Source organism: Carcharodon carcharias, chromosome 11, assembly GCF_017639515.1.
Source record: "Carcharodon carcharias isolate sCarCar2 chromosome 11, sCarCar2.pri, whole genome shotgun sequence".
Classification (NCBI taxonomy): Eukaryota; Metazoa; Chordata; class Chondrichthyes; order Lamniformes; family Lamnidae; genus Carcharodon; species Carcharodon carcharias.
The window spans coordinates 64,622,577-64,635,856 of record NC_054477.1 but is presented as its reverse complement, the minus strand read 5'-3'; positions in this window follow the sequence as shown (position 1 = coordinate 64,635,856).

Below are 13,280 nucleotides of genomic sequence, written 5' to 3'. Positions count from 1 at the left end.
TTCTCTTCCAGTTGCTGCACTATGACATCTGGTGCCCTCTAAGAATCTATCCTTGACTCTCATCCAATTCTTATCAACCTGCTGCCCTTCTGTGACATGTGAAAACACAATTTCCATCTGTACGGTAATTACACCCGGCTCTATCTCACCACCAGCTCTCTCTTCCCCTCCACCATCTCCAATTTGCCACTGCTTTTCTAACGTCCAGCACGGACTGGATGAGCTGACTTTCCAGCCAATAAGCAATGGGAAGACCAGTGCCATTTTTCTCCATCCCCAGACGATCTCTATTTCCTGGCCAACAGCTCCATTCTTACCCCTGTCAACTGCTTGAGGCCAAATCAGAATGAACAGATTGAGCACCTTTTATAATTCTTGACATCAACAGCACCCATTTATGTTTCACTGTATAAAATCCAATCTCTAATGCAGGCCTGTCCAACCCCGGCCCGCAGGCCACAACTCAGCCCCCAAAACCTCTGTATCAGGCACATGTACTTACTCACGGGAGCCTGGGGGGTGGCTGAAGGTCGGTTCAGCCTGGGAGCAGCTGGAGGTCGGGTCAGGTCGGTCCAGGAGCAGCTGGAGGTCGGGTTGGGTCGGTCCGGGAGCAGCTGGAGGTCGGGTTGGGTCAGTCCGGGAGCAGCTGGAGGTCGGGTTGGGTTAGCCTGGGAGCAGTTGGAGGTCGGGTTGGGTCAGCCTGGGAGCAGTTGGAGGTCGGGTCGGGTCAGCCTGGGAGCAGCTGGATGTCGGGTTGGGTCGGTCCGGGAGCAGCTGAGGTTGGGTTGGGTCAGCCTGGGAGCAGTTGGAGGTCGGGTTGGGTTAGCCGAGGAGCAGCTGGAGGTTGGGTTGGGTCAGCCGAGAAGCAGCTGGAGGTCAGGTTGGGTCAGCTGAGGAGCAGCTGGAGGTCGGGTTGGGTCAGCCGAGGAGCAGCTGGAGGTCAGGTTGGGTTAGCCGAGGAGCAGCTGGAGGTTGGGTTGGGTCAGCCGAGAAGCAGCTGGAGTTCAGGTTGGGTCAGCTGAGGAGCAGCTGGAGGTCGGGTTGGGTCAGCCGAGGAGCAGCTGGAGGTCGGGTTGGGTTAGCCGAGGAGCAGCTGGAGGTTGGGTTGGGTCAGCCGAGGAGCAGCTGGAGGTATGGTCAGCCAGAATAAAAGTGTCTGTGTGTGCGGAAGTGTCTGTGTGCGGGAGAGAGTCTGTGTGCATGAGATAGAGTCTGTGTGTGTTTGAGAGTCTATGCCTGTGAGAGAGTGTCTGTGTGTGTGTGAGTGTGAGAGAGAGTGTCTGCATGTGTACGAGAGTGCCTGTGTGTGTGAGAGTGTCTCTGTGTGTGAGAGTGTGTCTACATGTGTGTGAGTGTCTGAGTGTGTGAATGTCTCTGTGTGTGTGTGCGTGTGAGAGTGTCTGAATGTTTGAGAGAGCGCCTGTGTGTGCGTGTGTGAGAGGGAGTGAGTCTGTGTTTGTGAGAGAGAATGAGTATGTGTGTGTGAGAGAGAGAGCGAATGAGTCTGTGTGTGAGAGCGTGAGTGAGTCTGTGTGTGTGAGGGGGAGTGAGTCTGTGTGCTTGTGAGAGAGAGTGTTTCTGTGTGTGCGAGAAAGAGAGAATGAGTCTGTGTGTGTGAGAGAGTGAGACTGTGCATGCAAGAGGGACTGAGTCTGTGTGTGTGTGAGGGAGAGAGAGTGAGTCTGTGCGTGTGAGAGGGAATTAGACTGTGTGTGTGTGAGAGTAAGTTAGTTTGTACGTGTGAGAGATAGTGAGTCTGTGTGTGTAAGAGAGAGAGGATGAGACTGTGTGTGGGAGAGAGAATCAGTCTGTGTGTGTGTGAGAGAGAATGAGTCAGTGTGTGTGAGAGTGCCTGCATGTGTGTGAGTGTCTGAGTGTGTGAGTGTCTCTGTGTGAGAGGGAGTAAGTCTGAGTGTGTGAGAGAGAGTGAGTTTGTGTGTGTGAGAGAGAGAGGATGAGTCTGTGTGTGTGAGGGAGAGTGAGACTGTGTGTGCGAGAAAGAGTGAATGAGTCTATGTGTGTGAGAGAGTGAGACTGTGCATGCAAGAGGGACTGAGTCTGTGTGTGTGTGAGGGAGAGAGAGTGAGTCTGTGCGTGTGAGAGGGAATTAGACTGTGTGTGTGAGAGTAAGTTAGTTTGTATGTGTGAGAGATAGTGAGTCTGTGTGTGTGTGTTTGAGAGAGAGATTCTGTGTGTGTGAGAGAGGTGAGTCTGTGTCTGTGAGACGAAGTTTGTGTGTTTGTGAGAGAGAGAATCAGCCTGTGTGTGTAGGAGAGAGAGTGAGTCTGTGTGTGTGTTAGAGAGTGAGGCTGTGTGTGTGAGAGAGGGAGATATTCTGTGTGTGTGAGAGAGGTGAGTCTGTGTGTGTGAGACAAAATTAGTCTCTGTGTGTGTGAGGGAGAGTGAGTCTGTGAGTGTGAGAGAGAGACAGAGAGGATGAGTCTGTGTGTGTGAGGGAGAGTAAGTCTGTGTGTGTGAGAGGGAGAGAGGATGAGTCTGTGTGTGTGAGAGGAAGTGAGTCTGTGCATGGGAGAGGGAGTGAGTCTGTCTATGCATGTGAGAGAGAGAGTGTATCTGTGTGTGAGAGTGAGAATGTGAGTCTGTGTTTGTGAGAAAGTGAAGGAGAGATTGTGCGTGACAGAGGGAGAGAGGATGAATCTGTGTGTGTGAGAGAGAGTGAGACTGTGTGTGTGAGAGGGAATGAGTCTGTGTGTGTGAGACTGTGTGTGAGAGAGAGTGAGTTTGTGTGCATGAGATAGCGTGAGTCTGTGTGTGAGAGAGAGGATGAGTCTATGTGTGTGAGAGAGAGAATCAGTCTGTGTGTGTGAGAGGATGAGGCTGTGTGTGTGAGAGACAGTGAGTCTGTGCGTGTGAGAGGGAATGAGTGTGTGTGTCTGAGACAGAGTGAGTCTGTGTGTGTGAGAAGGAATGATCCTGTGTGTGTGAGGGAGTGAGTCTGTGTGTGTGAGAGAGAGTGAGTATGTGTGTGTGAGAGAGGGAGGATGAGTCTGTGTGAGAGAGACAGAGAGGATGAGTCTGTGTGCGTGAGGGAGAGTAAGTCTGTGTGTGTGATAGGGAGAGAGTCTGTGTGAGGGAGAGAGAGTGAGTTTGTGTTTGAGAGAGAGAGAGTGAGGTGTGCGTGAGAGAGTGAGTCATTGAGGGTGAGAGAGAGAGAGCGAGTTTGTGTGTGAGAGAGAGAGTGAGTCTGTGAGAGATTGAGTCTGTGTGAGAGAGAGAGTGAGACTGTGTGTGAGAAAGAGAGTGAGTCTGTGTGTGAAAAGAGAGTTAGTCTGTGTTTGTGGGAGAGAGAGAAAGTGAGACTGTGTGTGAGAGAGTGAGTCTGTGTGAGAGAGAGTGAGTCTGTGTGTGAGAGCGAGAGAGAAAGAGTCTGTGTATGTGAGAGAGAGCGTGTCTGTGTTTGTGGGAGAGAGAGAAAGTGAGACTGTGTGTGAGAGAGTGAGTCTGTGTGAGAGAGAGTGAGTCTGTGTGTGAGAGCAAGAGAGAAAGAGTCTGTGTATGTGAGAGAGAGCGTGTCTCTGTTTGTGGGAGAGAGAGAAAGTGAGTCTGTGTGTGAGAGAGAGTGAGTGAGTCCCTGTGTGAGAGAGGTAGAGTGAGTCTGTTGGTGAGAGAGAGAGTCTGTAAGGGAGAGAGTGTGTTTGTGTTTGAGAGAGTGAGGTGTGGGTGAGAGAGAGTGAGTCATTGAGTGTGAGAGAGAGAGCGAGTTTGTGTGTGTGTGAGAGAGAGAGAGTCTGTGTGAGAGGAAGAGAGAATAATTCTGTATGTGAGAAAGAGAGTGAGTCTGTTTGTGAGACCGAGAGAGAAAAAGTCTGTATGTGAGAGAGAGCGTGTCTGTGTATGTGAGAGAGAGAAAATGAGTCTGTGTTGAGAGAGAGAAGGTGAGTCTGAGTGTGTGTGAGAGAGAGAGAGTGAGTCTGTGTGTGTGTGTGAGAGAGAGATTGAGTCTTTGTGTGAGAGAGAGAGAGAGTGAGACTTTGTGTGTGAGCGAGAGTGGGTGAGTCTGTGTGTGAGAGAGAGAGTGAGTCTGTGTTTGAGATGGAGAGCGTGAATCTGTGTGTGTTAGAGTGTGTGTGTGTGTGTGAGGGAGAGTGAGTCTGTTGTGTGAGAGGTAGAGAGAATGAGCCTGTGTGAGTGAGAGAGAGTGAGTCTGTGCGTGTGAGAGGGAGTGTGTTTGTCTGTGCGTGTGAGAGAGCAAGTGAGTCATTGCCTGCGAGAGGGAATGAGTCTGTGTGTGTGAGAGGGAGTGAGTCTGTGTGTGAGAGAGAGAGAGAGAGGATGAGTCTGTGCGTGTGAGAGAGAGAGTGAGTCTGTGCATGTCAGAAGGAGTGAGTCTGTCTGTGCGTGCGAGAGAGCGAGTGAGTCATTGCGTGCATGAGGGAATGAGTCTGTGTGTGTGTGAGAGGGAGTGAGTCTGTGTGTGTACAAGAGAGGAACCGTCTGTGTGTGTGAGGGAGAGGGAGACTGTATGTGTGAGAGAGAGTGATTCTGTGTGTGTGTGAGAGAGAGAGAGTGAGACTGTGTGTGAGAGACAGAGTCATTCTGTGTGTGAGAGAGAGATTGAGTCTGTGTTTTTGAGAGATTGAGATTGAGTCTGTGTGTTAGAGAGAGAGACTTCGTGTGTGAGAGAGAGAGTGAGTGAGTCTGTGAGTGAGAGATATTGATTGTGTGTGTGTGAAAGAGAGAGTAAGACTGTGTGTGAGAGAGAGAGAGAGAGTCTGTGTGTGAGCGAGAGAGAGTGAGTCTGTTTGTGAGAGAGTGATAGTCTGTGTGTGAGAGAGAGTGAGTCTGTGTGAGAGAGATAGAGTGCATCTGTGTTTGAGAGAGAGTGAAATCTGTATGTGTTAGAGAGTGAGTGTGTGTGTGTGAGGGAGAGTGAGTCTGTTGTGTGAGGTAGAGAGGATGAGCCTGTGTGAGTGAGAGAGTGAGTCTGTTGTGTGAGATGGAGTGACGAGTCTGTGTGTGTGAGAGAGCGAGTGAGTCATTGCGTGCGAGAGGGAATGAGTCTGTGTGTGTAAGAGGGAGTGAGTCTGTGTGTGAGTGAGAGAAAGAGGAACAGTCTGTGTGTTTGAGGGAGCGGGAGACTCTATGTGTGAGAGAGAGTGATTCTGTGTGTGAGAGATAGAGTAAGTCTCTGTTTGAGAGAGAAAACGAGTCTGAGTGTTTGTCATAGAGAGAGTGAGTCTCTGTGTGAGGGACAGAGTGATTCTGTGTCTGAGAGAAAGGTAGTGAGTATGTGTTTTTGAGAGATTGAGAGTGAGTCTGTGTGTTAGAGAGAGAGAGACTTTGTGTGAGAGAGTGAGTTAGTGAGTCCGTGTGTGAGAGATATTGAGTCTGTGTGTGAAAGAGAGAGTAAGACTGTGTGAGAGAGAGAAAGAGAGTGAGACTTTGTGTGTGAGAGAGAGTGAGTCTGTGTGTGAGAGAGAGAGAGAGTTTGTTTGAGAGAGAGAGTGAGTCCGTGTGTGAGAGATATTGAGTCTGTGTTTGTGAAAGAGAGTGTCTCTGTGTGTGAGAGAGATAGAGAGAGTGTCTCTGTGTGTGAGAGAGAGAGTGAGTCTCTGTGTGAGAGAGAGAGAGTCTATGTGTGAGAGAGAGAGTGAGTCTGTGTGTGAGGGAGTGATAGTATGTGTGTGAGAGAGAGACAGAGTGAGTCTGTGTGTGAGAGATAGAATAAGTCCTTGTTTAAGAGGGAGGGTGAATCTGTGTGTGTTAGAGAGTGAGTGTGTGTTTGAGGGAGAGTGAGTCTGTTGTGTGAGAGGTAGAGAGGATGAGCCTCGGTGAGTGAGAGAGTGAGTTGGTTGTGTGAGATGGAGAGAGGATGAGTCTGTGTGTGTGAGACAGAGAGTAAGTCTGTGCGTGTCAGAGGGAGTGAGTCTGTCTGTGTGTGTGAGAGCGCGATTGAGTCATTGCGTGCGAGAGGGAATGAGTCTGTGTGGGTGAGAGGGCGTGAGTGTGTGTGTGTGAGAGAAAGAGGAACAGTCTGTGTGTTTGAGGGAGTGGGAGACTATGTGTGAGAGAGAGTGATTCTGTGTGTGAGAGATAGAGTGAGTCTCTGTGTGAGAGAGAGATTGAGTCTGTGTGTGAGAGAGAGAGTGTGTTTTTGAGAGATTGAGAGTGTGTCTGTGTGTGAGATAGAGTGAGACTTTGTGTGATAGCGAGAGTGTGAGTCCGTGTGTAAGAGATATTGAGTCTGTGTGTGTGAGAGAGGGAGAGTGAGTATGTGGGTGAGAGAGAGTGATTCTGTGTGTGAGAGAGTGAGAGAGAGTGAGTTTGTGTGTGAGAGAGATAGAGTGAGTCTGTGTGTGAAAGACAGTGTGAGTCTGTGAGTGAGAGAGAGAGTGAGTCTGTGTGAGGGAGAGAGAGCGAGTTTGTGTGTGAGAGGAGTGAGTCTGTGAGAGATTGAGTCTGTGTGAGAGAAAGAGGGAGAGATTCTGTGTGTGAGAAAGAGAGTGAGTCTGTGTGTGCGAGAGAGAGAGTGAGACTGTGTGTGAGAGAGTGAGTCTGTGTGTGTGAGAGAGTGAGTCTGTGTGTGAAAGCGAGAAAGAAAGAGTCTGTGTATGTGAGAGAGCGTGTCTGTATTTGTGGGAGAGAGAGAAAGTGAGTCTGTGTGTGAGAGAGCGTGAGTGAGTCTCTGTGTGAGAGAGGGAGAGTGAGTCTATGTGTGAGAGAGAATGTGAGTCTGAGTGAGAAAGAGAAAGTGAGTCAGCGTGAGGGAGAGAGAGTGAGTTTGTGTTGGAGAGAGAGAGAGAGTGAGGTGTGGGTGAGAGAGAGTGAGTCATTGAGTATGAGAGAGAGAGCGAGTTTGTGTGTGAGAAAGAGAGTGAGTCTGTGTGTGAGAGAAAGTGAGTCTGTGTGTGAGACCGAGAGAAAGAATCTGTGTATGTGAGAGAGAGCGTGTCTGTGTTTGTGAGAGAGAGAGGAAGTGAGTCTGTGTGTGAAAGAGAGAGGTGAGTCTGTGTTTGTGAGAGAGAGAGACTGAGTCTTTGTGTGAGAGAGAGAGTGAGACTTTGTGTAAGAGAGAGTGGGTGAGTCTGTGTGTGCGAGAGAGAGAGAGAATGAGTCTGTGTTTGTGAGAGGGTGAGAGTGATTCTGTGTGCGAAAGAGAGAGTCTGTGTCTGTGTGTGAGAGATAGAGTGAGTCTGTGTTTGAGAGAGAGAGTGAATCTGTGTGTGTTAGAGAGTGAGTATGCGTGTGTGAGGGAGAGTGAATCGGTTGTGTGAGAGGTAGAGAGAATAAGCCTTTGTGCATGTGAGAGGGAGTGAGTCTGTCTGTGTGTGTGAGAGAGCGAGTGAGTCATTGCGTGCGAGAGGGAATGAGTATGTGTGTGTGAGAGGGAGTGAATCTGTGTGAGAGACAGAGAGAGTCTGTGATTTTGAGAGATTGAGAGTGAGTCTGTGTGTTAGAGGAAGAGAGACATTGTGTGAGAAAGAGAGTGAGTGAGTCCATGTGTGAGAGATACTGAGTCTGTGTGTGTGAACGAGAGTGTGTGACTGTGTGTGTGTGAGAGAGAGAGAGAGTGAATCTGTGTGTTTGAGAGAGAAAGATTGAGACTTTGTGAGAGAGAGAGAGTGAGGCTGTGTGTGAGCGAGATTGAGTCTGCGTGTGAGAGAGTGATAGTCTGTGTGTGAGAGAAAGTGAGTCTGTGTGTGAGAGAGAGAGTGAAACCTGTGTGTGTTAGAGGGTGAGTGCGTGTGTGAGGGAGAGTGAGTCTGTTGTGTGAGAGGTAGAGAGGATGAGCCTGTGTGAGTGAGAGAGAGTGAGTCTGTTGTGTGAGATGGAGAGAGGATGAGTCTGTTTGTGTGAGAGAGCAAGTGAGTCATTGCGTGCGAGAGGGAATGAGTCTGTGTGTGTGAGAGGGAGTGAGTCTGTGTTTGTGAGAGAAAAAGGAATAGTCTGTGTGTTTGAGGGAGAGGGAGACTGTATGTTTGAGAGGGAGTGATTCTGTGTGTGAGAGATAGAGTGAGTCTGTGTGTGAGAGAGAGAGAGAGCGAGTCTGATTGTGTGTGAGAGAGAGAGTGAGTCTGTGTGTGAGAGACAGCGTGATTCTGTGTGTGAGAGAGAGAGTGAGTATGTGTTTTTGAGAGATTGAGAGTGAGTCTGTGTGTGAGAGAGAGAGAGACTTTTTGTGAGAGAGAGTGAGTCCATGTGTGAGAGATATTGAGTCTGTGTGTGTGAAGGAGTGAGTGAGTCTGTGTGTGAGAGAGATAGAGAGAGTGTCTGTGAGTGAGAGAGAGTGAATGAGTCTCTATGTGAGAGAGAGAGAGAGAGTGAGTCTGTTTGTGTGTGAGAGAGAAAGTGAGTCTGTGTGAGAGAGAGAGAGTGATTCTGCGTGTGAGAGAGAGGTAGAAAGAATGAGTCTGTGTTTTTGAGAGAGTGAGAGTGAGTATGTGTGAGAGAGAGTGATGCTGTGTGTGAGAGTGAGAGAGTGTGAGACTGTGTGTGAGAGAGAGTTTGAGTCTGTGAGTGGGAGAGGGAGAGAGTGAGTTTGTGAGGGGGAGAGAGTAAGGTTGTGTTTGAGAGAGAGAGAGTGAGTCTTTGTATGTGAGAGTCAGTGAGTCATTGAGTGTGAGAGAGAGATTGCGAGTTTGTGTGTGAGAGAGAGAGAGTTAGACTGTGTGTGAGAGAGAGAGAGAGTGAGTCAGTGTGTGAGAGCGAGAGTGTGTGTGTGTGTGTGTGTGAGAGATGGTCTGTGTTTGATAGATAGAGAGAGTGAGTCTGTGTGAGAGAGAGAGAGTCTGTGTGTGAGATAAACAGAGTGAAACTGTATGTGTGAGAGAGAGTGATTCTGTGTGTGTGAGAGAGTGAGTGTTTGTGTGTGATAGAGAGTGAGTCTGTGTGTGAGAGAGAGATTGTGAGTCTGTGTGAGAGAGTGAGAGAGTGAGTCAGTGTGTGAGAGAGAGAGTGAGTCTGTGTGTGAGAGAGTGAGTCTGTGTGTGAGAGCGAGAGAGAAAGAGTCTGTGTATGTGAGAGAGAGCGTGTCTGTTTTGTGAGAGAGATGGAAAGTGAGTCTGTGTGTGAGAGAGAGAGTGAGTCTGTGTGTGAGAGATATAGAGTCTGTGTGTGTGAAGGAGTGAGTGAGTCTGTGTGTGAGAAAGATAGAGTGTCTGTGAGTGAGAGAGAGTGAATGAGTCTCTGTGTGAGAGAGAGAGTGAGTTAGTTTGTGTGTGAGAGAGAGAGTGAGTCTGTGTGAGAGGGAGAGAGTGATTCTGCGTGTGAGAGAGAGGTAGAAAGAATGAGTCTGTGTATGTGAGAGAGAGCGTGTCTGTGTTTGTGAGAGAGATGGAAAGTGAGTCTATGTGTGTGAGAGAGAGAGTGTGGGTCTGTGTGTGAGAGAGAATGTGAGTCTGTGTGTGATAGAGTGAGAGATTGAGTCTTTGTGCGAGAGAGAAAAAGTGAGTCTGTGTTTGTGCGAGAGTGAGAGTAAGACTGTGTGTGTGACAGAGAATTAGTCATTCAGTGTGAGAGAGAATGTGAGTCTCTGTGACAGACTGAGTCAGTGTGAGAGAAAGAGAGAGTGATTCTGTGTGTGAGAAAGAGAGTGAGTCTGTATGTGAGAGAGAGAGTGTGAGTCTGTGTGTGAGAAAAAGAATGTGAATCTGTGTGTGAGAGAGAAAGAAAGTGAGTCTGTGTGTGAGAGAGAGAAGGTGGGTCTGTGTGTGAGAGAGAGAAAGTGAGACTGTGTGTGAAAGAGTGAGTCTGTTTGAGAGATAGAGTGAGCCTGTGTGAGAGAGAGTGAGACTGTGTGTGAGAGAGATGGAGAGAGTGTCTGTGTGTGTGAGAGAGAGTGACTGAATCTCTGTGTAAGGGAGAGAGGGTGAGTGTGTTTGTGTGTGAGAGAGAGAGTGAGTCCTTGTGTGAGACAGAGTGATTCTGTGTGTGTGAGAGAGAGTATGTGTTTTTGAGAGATTGAGAGTGAGTCAGTGTGTGAGAGATATTGAGTGTGTGTGTGACAGAGCGAGTGAGTCTGTGTGAGGGAGAGAGGGTGAGTTTGTGTTTGAGAGAGAGAGTGAGTCTGTGTGAGAGTGAGTCTGTGTGATAGAAAGAGAGAGTGAGTCTGTGTGTGAGAGAGACAGTGAGACTGTGTGTGTGAGAGAGTGAGTCTGTGTGTGAGTGCAAGAGGGAAAGAGTCTGTGAATGTGAGAGAGAGCATGTCTGTGTTTGTGAGAGAGAGAGAAAGTGAGTCTGTGTGTGAGAGAGAGAAGGGAGTCTGTGTGAGAGAGAAAGTGAGTGAGTCTGTGTGTGAGAGAGTGTGAGTGTGCGTGATAGAGTGAGAGATTGAGTCTTTGTGTGAGAGAGAGTCTGTGTGTGCGAGAGAGTGTGAGTCTGTATGTGTGAGAGAGTGTGAGTCTGTGTGAGAGACTGAGAGAGAAAGAGTCTGTGTATGTGTGTGAGAGATAGAATGAGTCAGTGTGTGAGAGACAGAGTGATTCTGTGTGTGTGAGAGAGAGAGTGAGTATGTGTTTTTGAGAGATTGAGAGTGAGTCTGTGTGTAAGAGAGAGAGAGACTATGTGTGAGAGAATGTGTGAGTTCGTGTGTGAGAGATATTGAGTGTGTGTGTGACAGAGCGAGTGAGTCTGTGTGAGGGAGAGAGGGTGAGTTTGTGTTTGAGAGAGAGAGTGAGTCTGTGTGAGAGTGAGTCTGTGTGATAGAAAGAGAGAGTGAGTCTGTGTGTGAGAGAGACAGTGAGACTGTGTGTGTGAGAGAGTGAGTCTGTGTGTGAGTGCAAGAGGGAAAGAGTCTGTGAATGTGAGAGAGAGCATGTCTGTGTTTGTGAGAGAGAGAGAAAGTGAGTCTGTGTGTGAGAGAGAGAAGGGAGTCTGTGTGAGAGAGAAAGTGAGTGAGTCTGTGTGTGAGAGAGTGTGAGTGTGCGTGATAGAGTGAGAGATTGAGTCTTTGTGTGAGAGAGAGTCTGTGTGTGCGAGAGAGTGTGAGTCTGTATGTGTGAGAGAGTGTGAGTCTGTGTGAGAGACTGAGAGAGAAAGAGTCTGTGTATGTGTGTGAGAGATAGAATGAGTCAGTGTGTGAGAGACAGAGTGATTCTGTGTGTGTGAGAGAGAGAGTGAGTATGTGTTTTTGAGAGATTGAGAGTGAGTCTGTGTGTAAGAGAGAGAGAGACTATGTGTGAGAGAATGTGTGAGTTCGTGTGTGAGAGATATTGAGTGTGTGTGTATGACAGAGAGAGTGAGTCTGTGTGTGTGTGAGAGAGAGAGAGTCTGTTTGTGTGTGAGAGTGAGTCTTTGTGTGAGAGTGAGTGAGACTGTGTGTGAGAGAGAGTGAGTCTGTGTGTGAGATCGAGAGAGAAAGAGTCTTTGTATGTGTGTGAGAGAGAGAGTGATTCTGCGTGTGAGAGACAGAGATTGAGTCTGTGTTTTTGACAGAGTGAGAGTGAGTCTGTGTGAGAGAGAGTGGTTTTGTGTGTGAGAGAGTGAGTCTGTGTGTGAGAAAGAGTTTGAGTCTGTGAGTGGAAGAGAGAGAGAGTCTGTGTGAGGGAGAGAGGGTGAATTTATGTTTGAGAGAGAGAGAGTGAGAATTTATGTGTGAGAGAGGTTGAGTCATTGAGTGTGAGAGAGAGAGAGCGACTTTGTGTGTGAGAGAGAGAGTGGGTCTGTGTGAGGGAGTGATTCTGTGTGAGAGTGAGAGAGAAAGAGTCTGTGTATGTGAGAGAGAGCGTGTCTGTGTTTTTGGGAGATTGAGAAAGTGAGTCTGTGTGTGAGCGAGAGCAGCTGAGTCTGTGTGTGAAAGAGAGAGAGTGTGAGTCTGTGTGTGTGTGAGAGAGAGTGATTCTGTGTGCATGAGAGAGAAATAGTGAGTCTGTGTGTGAGAGAGAGAGCGTGAGTCTGTGTGTGAGAAAAAGAGTGTGAATCTGTGTGTGAGAGAGAAAGAAAGTGAGACTGTGTGTGAGAGAGAGAAGGTGGGTCTGTGTGTGAGGGAGAGAGAGTGAGACTGTGTGTGAGAGAGTGAGTCTGTTTGAGAGATAGAGTGAGCCTGTGTGTGTGAGAGAGAGCGAGTCTGAGTGTGCTTGAGAGAGTTAGTCATTGAGTGAGAGAGAGAGAGAGAGAGCGAGTTTGTGTGTGAGAGAGAGAGAGTGAGTCTGTGTGAGAAAGTGAGTCTGTGTTAGAGAAAGAGAGTGAGTCTGTTTGTGAGAGAGAGTCTGTGTGAGAGATAGAGTGAGCCTGTGTGTGAGAGTGTGAGTCTGTGTGTGTGTGAGAGAGTTAGTCATTGAGTGTGAGAGAGAGAGAGAGCAAGTTTGTGTGTGAGAGAGAGACAGAGTGAGTCTGTGTGAGAGAGTGAGTCTGTGTGAGAGAGTGAGTCTGTGTGAGAGAAAGGGAAAGTGATACTGTGTGTGCGAAAGAGATTGAGTCTATGTGTGAGAGAGAGAGTGAGAGACTGTGTGAGAGAGAGAGAGTGAGTCTCTGAGTTAGAGAGAGTGAGACTGTGAGTTAGAGAGATAGAGTGTGTCTGTTTGTGAGAGAGAGTGTGAGTCTGTCAGTGAGAGAGAGAGAGTATGAGTCTGTGTGAGGAAGAGAGAGTGAGTTTGTGTCTGAGAGAAAGAGTGAGTCTGCGTGTGTGAGAGAATTAGTCATTGAGTGTGAGAGAAAGAGAGAGTGAGACTGTGTGTGAGAGAGTGAGTCTGTGTGTGAGAGAGAGTGAGACTGTGTGAGAGCGAGAGAGAAAGAGTCTGTGTATGTGAGACAGAGCGTGTCTGTGTTTGTGAGAGAGAGAGAGATAGAGAAAGTGAGTCTGTGTGTGAAAGAGAGAGCGAGTGAGTCTGTGTGTGTGAGAGCGAGAATGTGACACTTGGTGAGAGAGAGAGAAAGTGAGTCTGTGTTTGAGAGAGAGAGTGAGTCTGTGTGTGAGACAGAAAGTGACTCTGTGTGAGAGAGAGAAAGATTGAGTCTTTGTGTGAAAGAGAGAGAGAGACATTGTGTGAGAGAGAGTGAGTCTGTGTGTGAGAGAGAGTAAATGAGTCTGTGTGTGAGAGGGAGAGAAAGTGAGTCTGTGTGTGAGAGTGAGAAAGATTGAGTCTTTGTGTGAGAGAAAGAGAGAGAGAGAAAGAGTGAGACCTTGTCTGAGAGAGAGAATGAGTCTGTGTGTGAGAGAGAGTGAGTCTGTGTGTGAGAGAGAGTATGAGTCTGTGAGTGGAAGAGAGAGAGAGTGCGTTTGTGTGTGAGAGAGAGAGGAGTGGGTCTATGTGAGGGAGTGTGTGTGAGAGAAAGAGAGAGTGATTCTGTGTGTGAGAAAGAGAGTGAGTCTGTGTGAGAGA